Source organism: Puntigrus tetrazona, chromosome 22 (genome assembly GCF_018831695.1).
Source record: "Puntigrus tetrazona isolate hp1 chromosome 22, ASM1883169v1, whole genome shotgun sequence".
In the NCBI taxonomy this organism is placed as follows: Eukaryota; Metazoa; Chordata; class Actinopteri; order Cypriniformes; family Cyprinidae; genus Puntigrus; species Puntigrus tetrazona.
In genome coordinates, this window is record NC_056720.1 from 17,040,004 (window position 1) to 17,053,308 (window position 13,305).

Sequence of the window (13,305 nt, forward strand, 5' to 3'; positions counted from 1 at the left end):
GTCTCCTCGTTTCCCTCAAATCTGGGTATTGGGCGTCCGGCTCTGGACTGCAGCGCTGCTGATGATATCTGAGCTGCTGCTGAGACAAACATGAGTGTGCCACTGCTTCCCTGCGTCTGAGGGGATTACGGGACCTGTTTGAGACATCCGGGGGCCCCGAGACCTCGTGAGGAATGAGAAACCTTATCTTACTCCGTCTTAGTAAGACATGTAGCGTCAAAGTCAGGGAAGACGTAAGGTTAAGCCTTAACATGAGCGTAGAGGTTATGAATGAGTGGAGACTATATCTATCTATCTATCTATCTATCCGTCTGTCTATCCATCTCTATCTATATATCCGTCTATCTATATATCTGTCTGTCTATCTATCTATCATCTCTATCCGTCTATCTCTCCGTCTCTACCTATCCGTCTGTCTGTCTATCTATCTGTCTCTCTCTCTCTCTATCATCTCTCTATCTGTCTGTCTCTTCGTCTCTCTCTCTGTCTCTCTCTATCCGTCTCTCCGTCTCTCTCTATCTCTCTATCCGTCTCTCTCTATCTCTCTATCCGTGTCAGTCTGTGGACAGTAGTCGAGGTGGAGTCGTGTGAGGGTGGAGTGTGAAGGTCCTCCTCCTCCTCCTCCTCCTCCTCTGAAGGGGCAGATCTTCTTCTCGGCTCAGACAGGGAGTCAGACAGCAAGTGCGGAGCCGCTCTCACACACACACACACACACACAGCTCACACACAGCTCACACACGCCGAGGCGCGAGGCTGGAGAAACCCTCGACATGTGACCGCTGCCGACACCTACTTTCATTTTGTCTTTCTTTTTTAATTTGATTTCCTTCGTCGTAAAGACTCCGGGCAGGACGCGTAATCGAGCGCCGCGCAGTCGTCCCGTGGATTTGCCGGGAATATCTCATCCTCGTTTTGGCGATTGTTGCTCGTTTCTCTCCCGGATCCTCCCGAAGGACGAGGAGCGAGCGTCCCACCGACCTCCGGCGATCATAACCCGCCCGCGACGACACTGCTCTGAACGGGATTTTATCGCTTTCGGAGTGAAGCCGGTTCGTGTCCAGCAGTGTGAACGGTAAATATCTGCTTGTTTTGCTGCGGTGTGGGAAACGATTCGTGAATCATCTCGATGGCGGAGAGGACAGACTCTGCTGGTCGGGTCTTGAAACTGGACAGGGGAACTTTGTTATCTGTACAAATCTGGACTCACTCTCTATTTGTACTATAAGGAAAAAAACTAAAGCTGCGGCTGGAAACTACAGCGATAACGGAACCGCTACGACTCATAATAACGACTTCCTTATTTTTCTTAAACTAATTAAGTCTATAAATAGAAAGCGTGCATACTTATTATTGCCTGAATTAAGCAGGGGGTTAATTTCAGAGAGGCCTACGTGTAAAATAAATAAATTAAGAGTTAATTATTTTTATTCAGTTAGTAAGCGAATTAAATTATGTTCGTGAAGTTGAAGAAAAACATCAAATCAATTAATAAATAAAATAAAATAAAATCCAAGTTGAAAGTTGAGGCGATATTTTACCTTAAACGTATTTTTCAAAGGAGAGAAAAAAACGGCATAGTTCAGAGTGTGTTAAAAATAAAAATAAGATCAAAATGCAATGTAAATAAATTCAGTAATTAATTTTCTAAATTTCTAATTTAAGAGTGTTTTTAAGAACAAAGATCAGCATTGGTCTCTGTATTAAATGAGGTTAACTGTGTAGGCTAATTGATGATAAAAAGCGCGGTTTTGTAAATGCAGTCAAATCAGACTCCGTTTATTCGTGTGTGTGTGTGTGTGTGTGTGTGTGTGTGTGTGTGTGTGTGTGTGTGTGTGTGTGTGTGTGTGTGTGTGTTGTGGACAGTAAAGCTGTTCGGGTCGGTGTGTGTGATCTGGGCTCGGCTGGTCGGGTCTCGTGGCTGTTCAATCGATGCAGGCGACTCCGGGCTCGGCTGCTCGGGTCTCGAGGCTGGACAGTGAAAGTGTGTGTGTGTGTGTGTGTGTTTTGCAGATTGATTCGTGTAGATGGAGAGAGAAGAGAGCTAGAAGGGCGAGATTTCTTCTCCTCCTCGCGCTCGGATGCGTTTATAAGCGTGACATCCAGGCGCTGTAATAGCTGCGATGCGACGCCGATCCGTTCCGACCGAGGTAAGGCACCGCGCGGAGGACGCCGGGCTGAATTAGAGCGATATTTTTAGGCTTGGCTCCGTCCGTGCTGCAGAGAGACCGACGCTCCCGAAGCGAAGCGAACGCAAACAGGTGTAAGACCCACGGAGCGCCGACGCGACGCGATAAAGCGCGTCGGAGTCGAACGCGCTCCGTGCGCCGCTCGGTTTGTCGCGTCGCGTCGCGAACGGGGCTTCTGCGATACGCTCGCGTTTAAAGCGGGATTCAGATTGGATTCGGATCAGCGTCGCTTTTGTTCGCGAGCTCAGTTTTGGTGGAGTTGCTAATAATAATAATAATAATAATAAACGCTGGTTATTTTTGGAGGTTTAGCTAAACGCAGATCAACGCGTCGAGTTGGTTATCAATTCAAATCGACGAGCTGACTTTTGAGATCGTGTGCTGAAAAGCCTACATAGATAACTCGCTTCCGGTGTGGCGTTCTCGTTGTTGTCATTATCCGCCGATTTATTCCGCTTATCGCTATTTTAAACGACATTATCGGGTCGTTTTGGACGCTATCGATCGCCGACGGATAAGTCAATGCCGTCAGCCCGAGCAGAACTAGGCTGGGGTCTGTTTTTGTGGATGTTGTGGTAAATATGGTGCATGGTATTTGAGTTTGGCTTCCAGTGCGTTTCTTTGGAGTTCCTAACGTTTTCTTGTGACCACTTGGGCTTTTGAAGATTGTTTTAGCACACTGTCTCATTCATGGCGGGCTTTGATGTAAATAACATGGGTGTTTTGGTGGATGAAGGGGTTTAAATCTGACTGTAACTTGTTTTGGACTCACTCACACAAAAACAAAGTGAGCTCAGTGTGCGAGACCGATGGAGCAGGATTCTTTTTTACTTATTGGCTTGTTTGGCTTTTTAGCATGTTCCTCACGTCTGGCTCTCCATGGAGACGTTTTTAAACCTTTCAGCTGTGCGAGGGGTTTTTTCCCTCCTTGTCTTCGTGTCCCTCGACCTCCAGACGCTGGGTTTCCACGCTGTCCTTCACCGCTTGGCTTCTTGGTCCTGCGCTCCTCGGCGAACTGGAGAACGCTCCCCGTGTGCGGTGGGTTTCGAGTACAGGGCAGTGGTTTGTGAGGGGAAAAAAACTGAGAAATTAGCCTCTTAGCATTGTTTGCATCTTTACAGTAGTTGTACGGTGACTCTGTAGTGACCAGACGCTCTTGAGTACAGCATATAGAAAAATAATGCTGTTTTCGTATTTAAAAGGCCGAATAATCAAACATTGGAACGCGACACGAAATATGAATGTCGTTAATAATAAAATGCCATGATATTTCTTCACAGCAAGGAGTTATGTTTAAAAATACCCAAGCAAATCAGCATCTAAGTTACTTCGGCTTTGGAGAGACCGCAGAAGCCGAACGTTTACAGTTTTTTTTTTTAAGTCGTGTTCGGTCTCTCAAAGCCGTGTTTATTAAAAACCCTCCCACACCGCTTTCTCCGCGTTGAGTCGGCCGGTCGTTTAGTCACCGAACGTCTCCTACGAACGAGGTTTAAAGTGAGTTGTTCTGGAATAAGGCCATATCTCTGCCTTGGCGTGCAGTTGAGTCTATTTTCTGCAACCCCCTCGTTTCGTCCCAAGGGAAAATCCGGTGAGTAAAGGGGGATAAAATTAGAGGACAGGTATACGTTTCCTTCCTGGCCTTTTTTTTTTCAATTTCTTGTGCAAGTCCCTCCAACGTGTTGAGTTTCGTATTGTTCCTAGCTCAGCCCGGGATCTCTGTTGAAAGTCCACGGTGGTGGGAGACTAATTTGGTCCAATTTTTTCTCAGGTGCCCTTAATTTAATTGCGATTGCAGGTATCGCAATACCCTTTGGGCTGATCGTCTTGCAGAAGATGTTCTGGCCTGTTGTACTGTTGCACTTGTCAAGTGTTATTGATTCACTTGCCCCTGAGAAGAACTCTCTCGGCTCTGTAATTGCATGTTCATTTATGCCTTAATTTGTTTGAGCTAACCAGTCCACGGAGATATTTATTCCTGGTGTACCTCGTAAAACGCCCTTTTACGGCGCAATCCTTCTGAAGGAGCGCTGAGAGAACGTTAGCGGAGGGTGACGGTATCGATTCGTTTCCTGCGCACGTGACTCGGCGGTTGTCGGGTTTTAAAAATAGACGAGGTGCATGCAGGTGCCTGAAAGTTTATCGTAGACGCTCGCACGGCCGAGTCTGCGAAGCGCCTGCTTGGGCTTTGCACAAATCTCTCGGCGCAAATAAAGACTTAGCGTTGGATTACGGCCCGCCGGCGCTGACCGCGAGGCGAGGCCGCGTGGAAAAGGCGCAGATTCCCAGCTTGTGTAGAGTCATGCACCGGACCTCTCATAACTCCCGTGCTTTCGCAATCAGACACGTAATCTTGCAGGGTGATTGGATTTGAGATGACGCCGCAGCCCGAGTCGGTGGCTGGCTGCTCCTACCGCGAGCATGTCTTTTTCTTTCTTTCTTTTTTTCCGCCGCACGCATACACATGCAGATCTCTTGTTTATTTTCCAGTAAGCTGCTTCGGTCTTTGGAGGCACTGTCTGCTGCAGTGTGCAATAGTTCACACTTCAATTGCAGCCTAACCTAGATTTCTGTAGCACTGCTTGTAAATAACCCTGGGGCTCTGTTCTGAGGGTGGGGGCTTTAAAGGCAGCGGGAAACGGCTCTAATGCAAGGCTGCGTACTATCGCTGCTGTGATAAGACTTGCATCATCAGCAGAGGTGTGGTGCTGAGAAGAAGAAAGCCGAGAAATATCCGCGCTACAGAGCGAATGGATTTTCCGTCGAATACCGTGCGCTTCTGTAATGTGCAATAACATGCAGTCCCGCCGCGGAGACGTGCGTTTGCTTAATGAGTTAATGTTCTGCCACGTTGCTTTACCCATGTGGCCCGAGCTTAGTTTGCAATCTCCTAGTGTGCCATAACGCCGAAATTGACCAGTTGTTTCGCTGAGGTTTAGCGTTGACAGGAAATCAAACGTGACCCTGTTTACACGCTCCTGGCCTTGTTGTCAATGATTTAGCAGGGCACGTTAATATTTTTCAGCTGTTGTCAGTAAACGTTTTTTTTGTTCCCTGTTGGAATTTTTTCAGTATCAATTTGCATGCAATTTTACAATTTTTACTTTCAATTTCCAAAAATTAGAGTTGCTATCATTATCATGTCGTATTTCTTTCTATTAAATGCTAAGACATTTTGAAGAATAACACTGAACCCCATTGACTACGCTAAATAAAATCTATGTATATATATATATATATATATATATATATATATATATATATATATATATATATATATATATATATATATATATATATATATATATATATATTTAAAGTAGAGAACATTTAAAAACGTAATCAAAGTTGTCGTTACACACAAGACCAAAATGCTATTATATTATATTAGTGGCACAATTTAAAAACAAAGCATATTATATGCCTTTTACGTTTGGCTACATGTTGAGCATAACCACAGTAGAGATGATTTCATTTACGTTTCTTGCGTTTTTTTCAGCTACCCTTATTTATCTGCGTAAGTTGTGTTTTAACGTGAATTTTTTTCTGTCCGTTTAAGTCTCATGTCTGTAATGTAGTACATATATAGTGTAAAATCATTAGCACGTCAAGAAATAACTTTTGTTGTTTCCTTTTTCTATAAATGATTTTCGTGTCTACAAGCTCTGCGTTTAATGCAATCCAGCAGAATTTTAATTGGCAAGGTTCAGCTGTGTGATTCGTAATTGTTAGCGATTCTTAACACTTTCTTTTTTTTTTTTTTTTTTTTTTGGAGAGACCGTACTATTTTTTGCTTTTTCTCTCCAGTGTTGGGAAGAAAAAACACGACCCGACATGTTGTTTCGTGTAGCTGTAATGCTGCTGCACAACTCGGGTCAAGACTTTCCACGGTGGCCGAGGCCTTTAGACCAAAGCTGCACTTTGACATTTTGGAGGGAAAACGGCTTTGAGTACACCGTGCAACCTTTTCCTCCGTCCACCTCGGACACAAAGCGGCGATTAAAAAATAGCAGCTTTTCATCGGCGCTCGACATGCCGGGCTCTCGCAACGGTGTTCTTCAGGTGGATTTCTATGGGCTCAATGGAGATGTCCTGGCCTGTGGTCTCGGCAGAGGGAAAGCGGGAGGGAAGATCTGTCTTACAGAGAAGACGGCGTGATTCACCAGCTCAGCACGCTGTAGAAACGCGAGTTTAATGTAGCATAGGATGTTAACGCGATGGCCTGGAGACTGAGACATGTTGTCAGATCTGGATGGGAGAAACTGGGCAGATAAAGGCCACCTCTCGCAGACACGCTTAAATTACCTGCTTACAAATGCAATAATATTGATTTTTAAAGATGTTGTTTACATATTACCATGCCTGATGTTGTGTCTGGCTGATCGATAACAGTTGGGGGTTGCGTTTAAGGATTTGAGAGGAAAATGAAACATTGGGGCTGTTTAATGTTTGCAAGCACCAATTTGTGTCCAGCAGCCTTTTGGATGAAGGGAGGCTCTCTGTTTACCCCTACTGAGCCGCTGCTTGGAGTTGATCTTTGACTCCCACACAAATTGCCTGCTGTTTACCGAAGTGCGACTCTGTCTGTCGTGATCTTTGCGAGAATGTTTTAGGAGCGTAATTGTGGAGTTGTCTTGAGCGAGCTTAGAGCTGCCACTACCTTCAGGACCGTGCCAAGACGGGAAGAAAAAACAGTCACCGTTTGTTAACAGATTAGCCCGGTAAACCGTAAAGAGCAGGCTCGGTTGTGGACTACAGTGCCAGTTGTACACCGGCCACCTGCACGTTCACTGAAGTAGTGGCCACGTGAATGCCTTAGACCTTGAAAACATCTACTTGGAGTTAGTGATTTACAGTGTGCCGTTTAAACAATGATATATTAACCTTTTATGATTTGGCCCAGACGTTTTCTTTCCATCTTCAGCTACTTATTGCAGTGGAAAGCAAATTTAGGTTGAAACATAAATCCAGGCGTCAGTTGAAGTATGTCAAGCGTGTGCTTGCTTCTGGTGTTCGTTGTCATGTGGATTGAAGCTCTGCTTATTCTATAAATTAGTGGTTCTCAACCGGAGGGCATGAAAGTTACTTAAAAACATAAAAAAAATAGATTAAAGAATCAAGATGTTTCGTGTTTTCACCTCCCCCTTAACAACTGTTTTATTCCATAGAAGAAGAATTATTCCCACGGTCTTGGAAACCATATGAAAGTTATAATTAGTGGCGAGCAACAATTTGTCACAATTAATTGCGTCCAAAAATGATTCATTACTGACCGTCATGTCTTTCCAAACCGTAAGACCTTTGTCTTTTGAACACACTGGTGTGTATCCAAAAGCTTTCTGACTCTCCATAGACACCAATGCAACTGACACATTCAAGACCCTGAAAGGTGGTAAGGACATCATTAAAACATTTCATGTGACACCAGTCAACCATAATTTTATGAAGCTACGAGAAAAACAAAACCAAGGTTGTACCACTGATATTATATGAACTATTTAAATTATGTCCTTATTGCGTTTCTGGGCCTTGAACAGGGTAGTTATGCTTTTGTCTATGTAGTGTCGGAAAGCGTTTAGATATAATGCAGGGTTATAAAAAGTAAAATATCTTAACTTCTTCTCCGAAGATAAATGAAGGCCTTGCGTGTTTTGAAACGGCGTGAGGGTGAGTTATTAATTTTCATGTCTGGGTAAACTATCCTTTTAAGTAGCGCTGTGGACATTGGGGGGGTCCTGGAATAGAGTGTAGAGTCAGCCCACCGTTTTCAGTGGGTTGTCTTTATGACGTGCAAAAATAGCACCCTTTGCCGCCCTCGTACAGTCTTAACACTCTTACAGCGGGGCCCACTCTGGAATATTCCTCTATGGTTTTACGCTTGTTATCGATCACTGTTTTAACATCCATACGTCCTTGGTCTAGGTCATTTGCTCTTTCTTCTCACATTCAAAGATGTTTCCTTTGTCTTCTCACTTTACCCCCGCATTTATAATAAATCCAAGAGAATTGCGAAACCGTAAAGTGGACCCTTCTAAGAACATTTCTTCTGATATCTTTCCAAAGTCTGTGTTGAGCTACGCCATTTCCACTGGCAATTGAAATCAGTGCGGGCAATAAGCAGGGGGTCTGATTAGAGTTTAAAATTCAGGACGTGTGCCGGGCCGCGCTCTGTCCACTCCTTGTGAATCTTAAATACGTCAATTTAATTTTCTTTGAATGGCACTGGTGTGGAGGAGGGGGTGTCCTCGTGCTGCACGACTTGTCAATTTGTGGGATGTTGCTTGAAGGGATGGTACAGAGTACTACCTGCTGAATTTTACAGTAAGCCCCAGAAACAAACCGCTTAAAATAACTGCGTTTTAGGGATGTTGAATAGACAAGCATCGCTATTAGGGTTCTATGTTATACCTAATCATCAGTATAAGACAAATTCCCTTAAAATTAAGGTAAGAAACCGGCAGGAATCGACTGCATAAAATAGTAGTAACACGCATGGTTAAATACTGTAGTTTCGTTAACTAAGTATGCAATACACATTAATTTAATACAACCCAAATAAACCTAATTGATAAGAAAAAAGAAATTGATGAGAAAAGAAAAATAATCATTCAAATAAAATATAAAATGCAATACAGGGAATTCTGATAATGTCAGTTTACGTTTTTTCCTTGTAAATTTGACAGGAATTTAATATTAACGATTTAACAGGTGTTTACCGTTAAAATCACAGATTTTTTTACTAGTGCGTATGTGTGCCAAGACTAATAATTAGCGAGGCCTCTCTAACCCAGCAGTCCTAAAATCATTAAACAACTTGGACTGCAAACATCACGCTGGCTAGAGCTCGCTTTGGTGTTAAGATCTTAGCCTCTGATAACGTGTGCTTTAAAGAGACGCATGGAGGTGGCAGAAATGGGCCAGACCAGGTGTGTTTGATGCTGACAAACAAACTAACCTTCCAACTGGTTTGTAACTTGTAGTGCTGACCTAGTAAATGCATCAGAACCGCTATGGAACCTGAGGAACGCACGTGTGTGTCATTTCTCACACGTCAACACCACCGCGCGTCTTCACACTTCCTGGTGTCTGAGGAGTGGAGTCAGACATTTTCCTCATTATGCGAGACCACCAGGTTCTTGAGTTATTTCACGTCGGTGCATGTAAGTGCTCCCTCACACAGTGTAAACTAAAACCCCAACAGATTGCGATCCCAGCAGCATCCATTTTGTTAGCCTGCAATGGAGAAGGGTGTATTCGCATTGTTCAGATTTTCTTGTGTGTGGGAAGGTAGTTACCTTGGTAAGGTAAGGCTGCTTCAGGAATGCAGGTCTGCAAGGAGAAAGACAGTGTTATCTCATTTATTCGTTTATGAATGAAATGCAGGAAGTGGGTGGTTGGAACGGTATAGAAATGAAGGCTAGGAAAGAAAGATGGGACTGAAGTGATGTTCTGTAGCCCCCTTATAATGAGGATAAAGAATTATTTTTTTTAATGTGTATATTTATTTAGTTAAGGATCTAGTTTAAGGCTTTTAGATTTCCTAACACATGTCATCTTGAGTTTTTCCATCAATGAACCGCTTGTTGGCTACAATTATTAAGTCACTGATTGATTATCAGTGAATATTAATATTACTAAACGAATCACATATTCTCACAAGTTTGGCAAATTCTGTTAGTCTAATAAGTTACATTTTCTGCACCGTCTGATGATATACACCGTTCAACAAAGCATAAAATCTTCAGAACTGGCAGTTGGTCGATGCTAAGCCAACAGAACGTTCTCAAATTTTAATGCTAAGTGTAAAGAGTAAAATATTTGAAAATCTAAATCACACTGAAGACTGAAATTTCATTTCAGTGAATGAATGAGTCTGCAAGATGATTGGGCTGAATTCATTGCAGAAACCTGTGTGAAAAGGTGTAGCGGTGGCCTGGTGCCATCACTGTAAAGAAGAAGAAAGGTCTTTTAGTACAGTGTAAGTTATTTCCTGCAAATTTTTAGCCTCTTTCAGATCGAAATTGCAGCTCTCTTTAAGCGTGCTACAAAAAGAATAGGATCACCCGGGGTTGTCATCCGAAAAGAGTCTCTGAATGTGATTATTTTTAGTTTGCGCTCACATTTGGCTTCTTGTTGTTTTTCTAATATCTCCGCGTGTTTGATTTATGTGACTTATATTTCAGGAAATGTTTTCCTGAACAAAAAGCTATGAGCTCTTCGACTGGTGTAGGCTTCTGAAGTATCACAGAAATCTCGGCACAGTGTTATCAGTGATTTGCGCTGTTTTGTGTCCGTGTCCGCAGGGTACAGTTCGAGCCTTCCTGGTTTCATAACAAACAGAAGATATCCTTGAGAGGTTGTGTTATTGTCTAACCCGAACCCACGTGTATTCCGCATCTGAGTTAAATACACAATTGGGTTGTTGATGTCTACTGCGAGGTGTTTATTGACACAGACCATTGATCTAGGACAGACTTTAACAGTTGTGTTTCTGTTAAACAAGTCAGTGGTTATGTCTCTCAGGCCATCTGTTGCCCCTCTGTTTTGGGTTAAAGGCACTACTTACCGTTCTCGCCACATTGAGCCCGTTTACTGTTTGGGAAAACGATGGCTTTGATCAATTCTTGCCATCAAAGTTGCAGCAAATGAAAACGTGTCTCACCGCACTTTCGTTTGTTCCGAACAAACACTGATCTTCTTTGAAGAGCTCGCTTTTGGCTGCTTCTTATGCAAGAAAAACATGCGCACTTTAGTTATATGGTTAAGCATGCTCTTGCGCAAAGGGTTAATAGACACCAAAGAAAACAGAACTGCTGATTGTTGTAGGCAACGAATGCCATTGTTGGCCCCTTGTGGGTTGTCCTTCATTTTCGCACATTAGCAAACTCTGGCACCCTCCCTCCTCCTCCTATTCCTCACGTCTGCCCTCCCCGGCCATCCGTATCTGTGTGCCGAATGTGACAGTCCCAGCATTGCACTGCTTCAGCCCAGCACCTCGAGACCTTGCAGCTCATTCACAGATATTGCAGATTCACTCCCTCCCTTTGCTGCCAAGCGGCGTTAGGGCCCCGGTGTGTGTGAAGGAGGGCCATCTGGCCATCTTACGGTTTCAGCCATGATATTCTGAAATCTGAATGAGATTTCTGATGCTGATAAATTCCTAGGGCAGGATATGTGTGTTTTAGGTTTGCCTCTGTCTGAAATAAGGCCTTTATCACTTAGTTTCTTTTGTCCTTAAACAGAGTTTTATTGCTGTATCTAATTTAATATTTCTTTTCTTTGGGTCAGTTTAGCATATCGCCATTTCTGAGGGCAGGTAATTTGGTTCTCCTACCTTGTGGTTCATCATTCACAGAGCGGTTTTATTCATTTTCTTTTCTTTCTTTTTTTTTTCCCCCTAGTGTCTTGTGCTTTTTTTGATCTGACCTCGTAGACAGTATTTTTCTGCTTGTGCGTTTGTTGTTTACAGTCACCTTGGTGATAAAGAGAGATTTTTAGCAACAATAACTTTTTGTCTGGGTGGCCAGAGACAACATGCTATGTGTTTATGCACTTTATATCAATATTCCAAAACCTTCCCAGAATGCAATGCATCTCTGCAAACTCAAGGGAAACCTGCTTGTCAGCTTGACTTGCAGTCAGCATGAAATAAAAATTGACCCTTTTTAACTTCGTAATACACATTAAGGGTATTACCGTGAATGATTCATTAGTGCACAAAGGAGAAAGAATAGTTGTGATCATTTCCTTCCACATTTCACTTAAAGTATTCATTTTGAAATGTGTCAACAAAGCCACTTAAGTTCTCCACAATTCATGATACTTCTTAATATGGGTATGTAATATGTCACTGGTATAGGTGAGCTGTTCTCATAATCCAATCAAAACTATGCAATGGAGTGGAAGAAATTCGTTAAATTTTTCAGAAAAGTTTAGGAAACACTCCACTATATGGCCATCCTAAACAAATCCCAGTAGATAAAACCCAAGACCCAAGGGAGGGGGGGGTGTTGTGCTAGGAAGTTCTAGCAGTTGGGGTGCATCTCTGGGGTGCTTATTGGGGTCAGGATGGTGTCCTGGTACATGTTAAGAGCCTGGGGGTTCCCAGCTGTCACTGGTGTCCTCTACCAACTGGCCTCAATTGTCTATCTGCTCCAAGATTGTGGTTTTACTGGTGGTCTTTAACAAGAATCTGATCCGCCCCTAAAAAGCACCTGCCAGAGAAGCAGGCCTCATGGGGTCCTCCATTGTTTTCCTCTTTTCTTTGTGAGAAAAGTGGCTATTCTCTCAAGGTTATCATTTTGGGTGATCAAAGTTGGAGGATTCAAGCTGAATTTATTACAAAGATTTAAGGATAGTGTGAAGTTCTATGTTAAAGTGATGTCTGGATTGCCCCAGGACAATCATTTCGATAATATAGTCAATCAAATTGATTGATTAAATGAACTCTTAAAATTCAGGGATTGCACTCTGTAGTTCGGATTTAGACCGTCGCTGTTTGAGGAAATCTCCTTTATTTACAGTGTCATAAACTAGGCAAGGTGCTTTGAAACAAGGTTTGTAAGTAGCGCTTTATGCTGAAAAGCATTATCATGCTACCTACAAAATCGGAGGATTTAACAAGTATGACCTTTTTTCGTAATCTCGTAAACGTTTTGTTGCTGTCACATAATTACAGGCAACCGAGGAAGCTCTAAAACTGAGCGCAGTCAGACTCCTCACAAGCCATACTGCCATCTGAGAGAAAGAGCTGACGTCTGACTTTACCAAGTTTTAATCAAAGTGAACACGCGTTCCTTCTCGTTTGGGAAAGCAGCGCAATTCCCTAAATTGTTTCTCACGATTCATTTTAGCTCGTCATCAAATTAAAAACGCATTAGAGAGGTGTACAGCACTGCTACCCTGGCTTTTTTCATATCTTAAAGCACAGAGGCATCAAATGCTGCTTTCCATGCAAGATACGAGCAGAAAAATCACATTGCGTCATTCCTGAATGCCGTTATTATCCGATAGCTTTGTTTTCAATGCTTCTAATGCATTCATTGCTTATTAACGCGATAAGGGAAAGCGGGGGTGTACATAATTGCGACATAATCCATTTAAGAGCTTGGTTTTTAAAAAC

General features: G+C 42.9%; 1 protein-coding gene across 2 annotated transcripts in view; it reads left to right on the top strand.

Annotated features, from left to right (window-relative positions):
- Window positions 1-658: 658 nt before the first annotated feature.
- dag1 (dystroglycan 1) overlaps window positions 659-13,305 on the top strand; it is a 29,306-nt gene continuing 16,659 nt past the window's right edge. Inside the window, exons 1-2 of one of the 2 annotated variants that reach the window (XM_043222369.1) lie at window positions 659-1,072; window positions 2,011-2,147. The gene's annotated coding sequence lies outside the window, so the exon portion shown is untranslated. The remainder of the gene's footprint in view (window positions 1,073-2,010; window positions 2,148-13,305) is intronic. The other variant, XM_043222370.1, reaches the window with a different exon arrangement.